This window comes from Oncorhynchus mykiss, chromosome 27 (genome assembly GCF_057628025.1).
Source record: "Oncorhynchus mykiss isolate SJ-2025 chromosome 27, ASM5762802v1, whole genome shotgun sequence".
Lineage (NCBI taxonomy): Eukaryota > Metazoa > Chordata > Actinopteri > Salmoniformes > Salmonidae > Oncorhynchus > Oncorhynchus mykiss.
Genome location: NC_143048.1, coordinates 13,772,501 through 13,782,979, shown reverse-complemented (window position 1 = coordinate 13,782,979; position 10,479 = coordinate 13,772,501).

Sequence of the window (10,479 nt, the reverse complement as noted above, 5' to 3'; positions counted from 1 at the left end):
TCCAATGTTGACCTAAATGACTAATGATGATAAATACAATCCACCTGTGTGTAATCAAGTCTCCGTATAAATGCACCTGCACTGTGATAGTCTCAGAGGTCCGTTAAAAGCTCAGAGAGCAGTGTGCAATAGAATAGAATGGCCAAGTCAAAGTCCAGACCTGAATCCAATCGAGAATCTGTGGAAAGAACTGAAAACTGCTGTTCACAAATGCTCTCCATCCAACCTCACTGAGCTCGAGCTGTTTTGCAAGGAGGAATGGGAAAAAATGTCAGTCTCTCGATGTGCAAAACTGATAGAGACATACCCCAAGCGACTTACAGCTGTAATCGCAGCAAAAGGTGGCGCTACAAAGTCTTAACTTAAGGGGGCTGAATAATTTTGCACGCCCAATTTTTCAGTTTTTGATTTGTTAAAAAAGTTTGAAATATCCAATAAATGTCGTTCCACTTCATGATTGTGTCCCACTTGTTGTTGATTCTTCACAAAAAAATACAGTTTTATATCTTTATGTTTGAAGCCTGAAATGTGGCAAAAGGTCGCAAAGTTCAAGGGTGCCGAATACTTTCGCAAGGCACTGTATTCAGTCCCACAACACAGTAGAAGCCTCATTCAAGTTTCTAAAGACGGTTGACATCTAGTGGAAGCCCTAAGAAGTGCAACTTCATTCATATCTCACTGTGAATTCAATAGGGCCTGGGTTGAAAATCGACCAACCTCAGATTTCTCACTTCCTGTTTGGATTTCTTCTCAGGTTTTTGCCTGCCATGAGTTCTGTTATACTCACAGACATCATTCAAACAGTTTTAGAAACTTCAAAGTGTTTTCTATCCAATACTACTAATACATGCATATATTAGCAATTGAGACTGAGGAGCAGGCCGTTTACTCTGGGCACCTTTCATCCAAGCTACTCAATACTGCCCCTGCAGCCATAAGAAGTTAATCATCCAACCAATAAGAATGAAGCAACTATTAAGATTGCAGGCCTCTTCTAGATCACTTTCCCACTCTTACATGTGTTATCCTGTTGTATCCCTGCAAAGAGAGCAGGAGGTAAAGTATCTGTCGTACATACACAGAGTGGGATAGAAATGTGACGTCCAGGGACACTACTCTAATCCATGCAAAAGGTTGAGAGGGGAGATGTTGAGAGGAGAAAGAACAGAGTAGAAACAAATTAGAAGTAGGCCTAAGATTGTGGGGGCCAATTGTTGAACCTCCCAAAGCAGAGACATGAGAGAGGTGGGGATTTGGATGGCTGACATATATGTCCATGTGTTTTGTCAGTAAGGTCAGCTAGACCTGTGTTATGAAAAGTGCACTGGACAATAGGTTGTAAAAAGACCAATGCAGGTTAAACAAATATCTGGGACCGTATTCACAAAGCATCTCAGAGTAGGAGTGCTGATCTAGGATCAGGGTCCTTCCTGTCCATATAACCTTATTCATTATTATCTAAAAGACCAAACCCATCATCAATCAGCTCTCTTACTCAAGACTATTTCTGAATATGAGCCCATTGACATATTTGGGTCAAAGTTTGTTTTAGGACTGTAATAGCACAGCGTCTCTGTTCAGATGAAAATCTCCTTGGTGAATAATATTCTTGCTCAGTAGATCTTCGCATTTCAACACGATGTCCACAGAGTTACATAGATTATATATACAAATAGCCACCCTTTGCCTTGATGACAGCTTTGCACATGCTTGTCATTCTCTCATCCAGCTTCATGAGGTAGTCACCTGGAATGCATTTCAATTAACAGGTGTGCCTCGTTAAAAGTTCATTTGTGGATTTTTCCCCTTCTTAATGCATTTGAGCCATTCAGTTGTGTTGTGACAAGATAGGGGTGATAAACAGAAGATAGCCCTATCTGGTAAAAGACCATGTTCATTACTGTGGCAAGAACAGCTCAAATAAGCAAAGAGAAACGACAGTCCATCATTACTTTAAGAGATGAAGTTCAGTCAATCCGGAAATTTTCAAGAACTTTGAAGGTTTCTTCAAGTGCAGTCACAAAACCATCAAGTGCTATGATGAAACTGGCTCTCTTGAGGACCGCCACAGGAAAGGAAGACCCAGAGTTCCCTCTGCTGTAGAAGATAAATTCCTTAGAGTTATCTACACCTCAGATTGCAGCCCAAATAAATGGTTCACAGCATTCAAGTAAGAGACACATCTCAACATCAACTGTTCAATGGAGACTGCGTGAATCAGCCCTTGGTCGAATTGCTGCAAAGAAACCACTACTAAAGGACACCAAGAAGAGACTTGCTAAGGCCAGAATGTCAAGAGTGTACAAAGCTGCCATCAAGGCAAAGGGTGGCTACTTTGAAAAATCTCAAATATAAAATATATTTGGATTTGTTTAACACTTTTTTGGTTACAACATGATTCCATGTGTTATTTCATAGTTTTGATGTCTTCACTATTAGAAAATAGTAAAAAATTAAGAAAAACCCTTGAATGAGTAGGTGTGTCCAAACTGGTACTGTATATATATATATATATATATATATATATGTAATCATATTTTTTAAGGAACTCAGTCAGCCTTCAGTTCACTCTTGAAAGTTGTAATAGTAGAATCCACAAGGTGCCATTTCTAAATTGGGTTGTGCACCATCAGTTTTCCTCTTGTCATGTCAGTCATCGCAGACCTTAGAGCTATTTATAACCTGTAAGTAATATCCAGATCAACTACACCGTGTCAGCTAACATTTTTTTTAGCTAGGCTTTTTAGCCAAATAGATTTTGTTGTAATGTTTGAGTCACTCAACTGTCACATGAACACACATTAGCCATGGCAATATGTGTAGAATAGCAGAAAATATGTTTTAAAAAGGCAACATTCTCACTACACTCCATGACAAAATGTGTAGAATTGCAGGAAATAAACTTTAAACATGTCAAATGTTCTTCTCCACCGACAAGAGGGGTGTGAACAGTTTGTGTCATGAACAGTGCTTGTTCCCATAGAAATAGAGATGACGCATGCACATAGGAGGAGGGTGTGGGATGTTACCCAATGCTGGAAGGGGGGCCTGAGTGAAAAGAATGTGGGAACCCCTGACATAGATGGTAAGATGGTAAGGATACCCCAAAGATAGTGCAGATTAGGGAAGGAGATATCTAGTCAGTTGCACAACTGAATGCATCCTCTGAATCAGAGAGGTGCGTGGGGCTGCCGTCGTCGACATCACCGGAGCAGTTGTTGTTGAGAGTTAATTGCCATCCTATTTTCCACGGGAGCAGCTTGGGGATTCGAACCAGTGACCTTTTGGTTACTGGCCCAACACTCTTAACCGCTAGGGTACACACTGCCCCTCTATTAATTTACTCGTCTATAGTCAGGGAGCAGAGAGATGATAAAGAAAAATAGGAGAGGGAGGAATAGAGAGAGGGATAAAGAGATATGAGAAATGAGAAACGAGGCAGGAGAGGAAAGAGAGATGAAAAGTAAGGAGATGGATAAGAGATGAGAAAGAGGAGTAGAGCGATGGAGGAAACAGACGAGAGGACCAGAACCTCCCCCATGGTAATCCCTGGGAGCAGCATATGGACTAGTAAAGCACAGAGACAGAGTGGGACAGAGCGGGAGACACAGATACACTTAGGACTTAAAAATATGATTCATTTCTTTGCCTCTAATCCCTGGCAAACAAGCTGGCCACCGGGATGTTCTGTAAATACTGTAATCATCCTGCGGCCAGGCCAGCGCCCCTGCGAGACGTAGCCAGCCCTACAGTCCAATTTCTTCGTAATCGATTCCTAATCCCAACAACCCAACAACCCCCCCCCCCCCCCCCGACATTCTGCACGAGGGGGGTGGGTGGTTTGTGAGGAATAAAACTAAATGAAAAAGAAATCACATTTCCCAATTCTATTCTTTCCGAAGCATAGCTTCACAGAGATGAATTGGCGTCACGTAAGAGTTTACTTAGGGTGGACCATTGTTTGTGAGAACATGATGGCATGTAGGACGCTTGGGTTCTCTGGCTCTGGGTTCTAGACTGCTCTCTGGGATAGGTTGGACGGAGCTAGAAGGTGTGTGTGGGAGCGAAGGGAAATTAAAATAGCATTTCCCAATTATGCTCTGTTCTGTCAGAAGCCTAGTTTCACAGAGATGAATTGGCGTCACGTAAGTGTTGGGTGGGGGTATCATTGTTTGTGAGAATGCATGCTTGGGTTCTCTTGGTTCAAGACTGGGTTCTAGGCTGTGTTCTAGACTGCTCTCTGGGATAGGTTGGATGGAACTAGAAGATGGTGTATTGTTGGGTGAGACAACTGAGAGGTTATGTGAACAGAAAGGAGACAATCAAAGGATACTGGATACCACATGTTTTGTTTGTGAATCAAGCCGATTAAAAGTCAATTCCAATTCTATGAGTGCAGAATTAATTTACGGAAAGGAGAAAAAAACATTGAATTTGTTCATCTCATGAAAGTGAAGTTTTAATAGTTGTTTTATAAAAAAAATATATACAAAAAATGATTTCACCTTTATTTAACCAGGTAGGCAAGTTGAGAACAAGTTCTCATTTACAACTGTGACCTGGCCAAGATAAAGCAAAGCAGGTCGAGACATACAACAACACAGAGTTACACATGGAGTAAAACAAACATACAGTCAATAATACAGTAGAAAATAAGAGTCTATATACAATGTGAGCAAATGAGGTGAGATAAGGGAGGTAAAGGCAAAAGAAAAGGCCATGGTGGCGAAGTAAATACAATATAGCAAGTAAAACACTGGAATGGTAGATTTGCAGTGGAAGAATGTGCAAAGTAGAAATAAAAATCATGGAAATAACAAATAAATAAAAATAAAGTCCAAAATAAGACTTAAGAGGAAGAAGACAGAAGCTGAGAGTGAAAGTTTATTTTGTAGATAGAGAAGATGGAGAAAATGTGGCTGCCTTTGTTTTAAATACCATCTGTGATCAATACAGTCCCCAAAAGCCTGTATTCTCTATGACATAAAGCCTATTCCTAATATGCGATTGGTTGTAAACGTGCATCTAAATATTACCACCCTTAACAAATAGCTTATGTCTATCCCCGTCGAGCTCTATATGCTATTTACTGTACTTCTCTTCAATCAACCAAACAACGTTATGGATGTCCATTTGAATCTTTAAATGGTGTCTAATTCTGAAATGGGTTGTTTGATATGACAAGGCTGACAACATCTTAGTAGTAATAGAACTACAGTATGAATGTAATCATATTCTATCATTATCACTGAGAATACTGTTCATTCCATCCTCTTTTGACACTGTGTAGATACATTTTTATAAAGATGCATTTAACGTTTGATTTCAATGTACGGTGCGATTTTAATTAGCCATCTTCTTTTTTTCATTTCTCCTTCCTCTTCGTTTTTGTTTCTTTGTTAGTACTTTTGTTTTATGACGTGAAGCACTTTGTTACTTGTATTAAGTAGTGCTATACAAATAAAGTTATTGTTATTCTTGTTTTTATGAAAATGTTCTGTTATTATTATTGTCATGATTTTATGTCAAATAGAATCGGAACAGGAATGACTCACTCCATCATTCGTTTTAAGGGTAAATACAGTATTCTCAGTGGAATTTAGTGTCGTAATATGATCAGTATTATGGTTAGGCCTATCACTGGATCAACACTTGACTGACAATCATGTTATATCATTTTACTAAGTCAATACTGGGGCTTAAAGTTTAACACCTAGTTATTATCGAGAGTAATAGTCAGTGTTTGGATCCAAGATTATTGTCCATGTCTTGGACTGAGATTATTGTCAGGATTAGATTTGTTTATGAGAGAAGTCTGATTCGGGCGTAGTCAGGGTTGGAGGAGAGAGGGAAATGGGGTAGGTCAGCCTTAGAATTAGGGTTAAATTGAAGTAGAACTAAATAGGGGATTCTGGTTCCTTCTCTGACTTGGAGAGACGTCTCATACAGGAGCACTAGGTCAACATTCTCTGATGTCTGTCAGTAAAGATGTCCATTATCATCCTTAGTCCCCCTCTCCCGTCCTGTTCCCATGTCTTTCCATGTCCCCCTGTTCTGTCCTGTCCTGTTCCCCTGTCCTGTGTCCATGTGCCCACATGTCCACACTCGTTCTCACCTCTCCTTGCACTTAGTTATTTTTACTGATCTAATTTAGAGAATGTCCCAATCCTCTTAGTGTCTTGCCCCTTCAGCGCTTCACTAAGTGAATTAGACAGGATTACAGTCTCTCTCTCTCTCTTCCTCCTCCTATCTCTTTCTCTCTTCTCTATGGTGTCACTGTCTCTCCAGCCTTTCTTCTCCATATCCATGTGCATTATTCTCCTGACATCTTTCTCTCTGTTGGCAGGATTACTGTCATTCTCTCTCCAGATGACAAATTGGTTCCACCATTACCCATGACAGCTGCCCTCGAAGCCCAGTGCATCCTGGGAAAAAGGATCTTTAATTAAACTTTGACCTGTAGTACATAAATGAGGGACGAGAACAAGGCCTACATACAGATAGGAACAAGAGTGGACAAAACATGTCTTCGAAAAAAACATGAAGGAAACTAGACAGAACATCTGAAAATTACAGTAAAATACTTTCCATCCCTATCATGTTTTCATACAGTATAGTGTTTTCTGGGTCTTCATGGCAATGCTGGCAGTATTTGGAGTGTGACTTCTTCCAGTAGCAGGTCCCAGTCCTGCCAGGCCCTGCTGTGCCAGTCTCTCAGAGACTCATCTGGAGAGTCTGCCTCAGAGGAATTCACTGGGTTACAGTAACTAGTCATAGTCCATTTAGGATTTCTACCTCACCTAAATGGTACGTCTAACAACATACCGCAGTTAGTGGCTTCTGTTATGAACGTGTCTTTGTTATAGATTTAGACTGCTGCTGTGAACCTGTCTTTGTTATAGATTTAGACTTCTGTTGTAAACCTGTCTTTGTTATAGATTTAGACTTCTGTTGTAAACCTGTCTTTGTTATAGATTTAGACTTCTGGTATGAACCTGTGTCTATTTGTTATAGACTGCTGGTATGAACCTGTGTCTAGTTGTTATAGACTGCTGGTATGAACCTGTGTCTAGTTGTTATAGACTACTGGAATGAACCTGTGTCTAGTTGTTATAGACTGCTGGTATGAACCTGTGTCTAGTTGTTATAGACTGCTGGTATGAACATGTGTCGAGTTGTTATAGACTGCTGGTATGAACATGTGTCGAGTTGTTATAGACTGCTGGTATGAACCTTTGGCTGTTGTTATCTTCCAATGCGTGTTGATATGGTACTGTAAGTACTAGTGAATTAAAACATATATATTTCACCTTTGTTTAACCAGGTAGGCCAGTTGAGAACAAGTTCTCATTTACAACTGCGACCTGGCCAAGATAAAGCATAGCAGTGGGACAAAAACAACACAGTTACACATGGGATAAACAAACGTACAGGCAACAACACAATAGAAAAATCTGTATACAGTGTGTGCAAATGAAGTAAGGAGGTAAGGCAATAAACAGGCCAATAGTGGCAAAGTAATTACAATTTAGCAATTTACACTGGAGTGATATATGTGCAGATGAGGATGTGCAAGTATAAATACTGGTGTGCAAAAGAGCAGAAAAACAAAAACAAATATGGGGATGAGGTAGGTAGGTAGGTAGGTAGGAGCCAGTGGGTTTGGCAACGAATATGTAGCGAGGACCAGCCAACGAGAGCATACAGGTCGCAGTGGTGGGTGGTATATGGGGCTTTGGTGACAAAACGGATGGCACTGTGATAGACTGCATCCAATTTGCTGAATAGTGTGTTGGAGGCTGTTCTGTAAATGACATTTTCGAAGTCAAGGATCAGTAGGATAGTCAGTTTTATGAGGGTATGTTTGGCAGCATGAGTAAAGGAGGCTTTGTTGCGAAATAGGAAGCCGATTCTAGATTTAATTTTGGATTGGAGATGCTTAATGTGAGTCTGGAAGGAGAGTTTACAGATTAGCCAGACACCCAGGTATTTATAGTTGTCCACATATTCTAAGTCAGAACCGTCCAGAGTAGTGATGCTAGTCGGGCGGGCAGGTGGGGGCAGCGATAGGTTAAAGAGCATGCATTTAGTTTAACTAGCATTTAAGAGCAGTTGGAGGCCACGGAAGGAGTGTTGCATGGCGTTGAAGCTCGTTTGTGTCCAAAGAAGGGCCAGAAGTGTACAGAATGGTGTCGTCTGCATAGAGGTGGATCAAAGAATCACCCGCAGCAAGAGCGACATCATTGATTTATACAGAGAAAAGAGTCGGCCCGAGAATTGAATCCTGTGGCACCCCCATAGAGACTGCCAGAGGTCCGGACAACAGGCCGTCCGATTTGAAACACTGAACTCTATCTGAGAAGTAGTGAGTGAACCAGGCGAGGCAGTCATTAGAGAAGCCAAGGCTGTTGAGTCTGCCGTTAAGTATACGGTGATTGACAGAGTCGAAAGCCTTGGCCAGGTCGATGAAGACGGCTGCACAGTACTGTCTTTTATCGATGGCGGTTATGATATCTTTTAGGACCTTGAGCGTGGCTGAGGTGCAACCGTGACCAGCTCGGAAACCAGATTGCATAGCGGAGAAGGTACGGTGGGATTCAAAATGGTCGGTGATCTGTTTGTTCACTTGGCTTTCGGAGACTTTAGAAAGGCAGGGCAGGATGGATATAGGTCTGTAACAGTTTAGGTCTAGAGTGTCTCCCCCTTTGAAGAGGTGGATGACCGCGGTCACTTTCCAATCTTTAGGAATCTCAGACGATACAAAAGAGAGGTTGAACAGACTAGTAATAGGAGTTGCAACAATGGCGGCGGATAATTTTTAGGAAGAGAGGGTCCAGATTGTCTAGCCCAGCTGATTTGTAGGTCCAGATTTTGCACCTCTTTCAGAACATCAGCTGTCTGGATTTGGGTGAAGGAGAAGCGGGGGGGGGGGGGGGGGGGGGGCTTGGGCCAGTCGCTGCGGGGGGTGCAGAGCTGTTGGTCGGGGTTTCCTAGTCTCAGTGCAGTGGGCTGCTGGGAGGAGGTGTTAGGAAGCTGCTATCACTGACTGTTACCATCATCGACCATCAATAACAAGTCTCCAGACATAATCTCCTGAGAAATGGAGGGTGGAATGGAGAGGGAGGGGAGAGAACAGTGCAACAAACAGGCGGAGGTGACTGCCCATATGGTTTGATAAACAAAAACAAAGTTATACAATGAATACATGAGAGTGGTCAACAGAGGAACAGAATAGACAAATAGAGACACAGTGGCGTGATCTCCACAACAGTCAACAAATCCTTTGACTGTGACCCCATTCCTGTGGGTCACGTATCCTTCCTTCTCACTTATGTCGCCGTTAGAACACCATTATCTCAGTCATTATCTATCCGCTGATAATGAATTATTGTTAGAACTCTAACAGAGGTCAACTGCATTCCAACACACAAACTGCACTTCAACAAAAGTATGGAAATGGAATTTAAGTTGCTTGCTTTGTACAATCCCCCATTTTACGTTAAGCTCTCTACTGTACATTTTCTGGACTCTTGTTTCTCTCACCTTTGCCCTTCTTCCCGATGCCCCTCTTTCTTCTTAATGCCCCCCTCTCTCTCTACCCTCTGAACCCCCCCTCCTCCCTCCATTTCTCCATCACTTTCAGTAATTCCACCACTCTCCCAGCATCCTAATCCAGCGCTGACCTCAATCCAGTGATGTAATGGGTCATGTGACGCTGGCGTGGGGAACAGGGGAGGTGAAGTGGGGAAACATGTCTTAATCTCTGCTGCCGGGACGCGGTGACCAATCACAGATGGCGAGGCGGGGGTGGGGGGTTTCGGGGGGGGGTTTATTTCCCTTAAGTTTCAAAATATCAGAGAGGACCTTTTGGAACTTCCAGTCAACATGTTTATTCATGATGACTCCAATGATTCCATGAGACTCATTGTGTCTGTGTCTGTTGATTTTCGATAATAAAGACAACTGTCAGGGTTAGACAAACAAGTACAGACACGGTATTCAGAACCAGTGTTCTCCATTTATACAGCTCTAGAACAACAAAAATAATACTTTACCCTACCAATACCAGTTTGCCCGTCCTTTTTGGGGTTAATTTCAACTAGAGGAAAATGTTGTCAGAATACACAAAGATAGTTACCAACTATACTAAGCTTGTCCTGTATAGGCCTTTTGATACTTTTTTTACCACATGCCTGATCACAAATGGAGAAATGTTCAGTAATGACTTACTGGTCAATTGGCACTTTGAATGGCATGAGATGACTGACTAGTCAAGCCATTATAAAAGAGAAAAACAGTTGCCGAGACAATATGATTGGATAGAGCAAATTCAGACTACAGTGGTGTTTGCACCTCAAACACATTCTCATGTTATAAAACTAGTCACAAACAATGGGCGGTCAATACTATTAGACCGATGAGGACCATGTTGTATTTAGGTGCTATAACAACAGCAGTCAGTTGGGGGAGGCCTAGAGT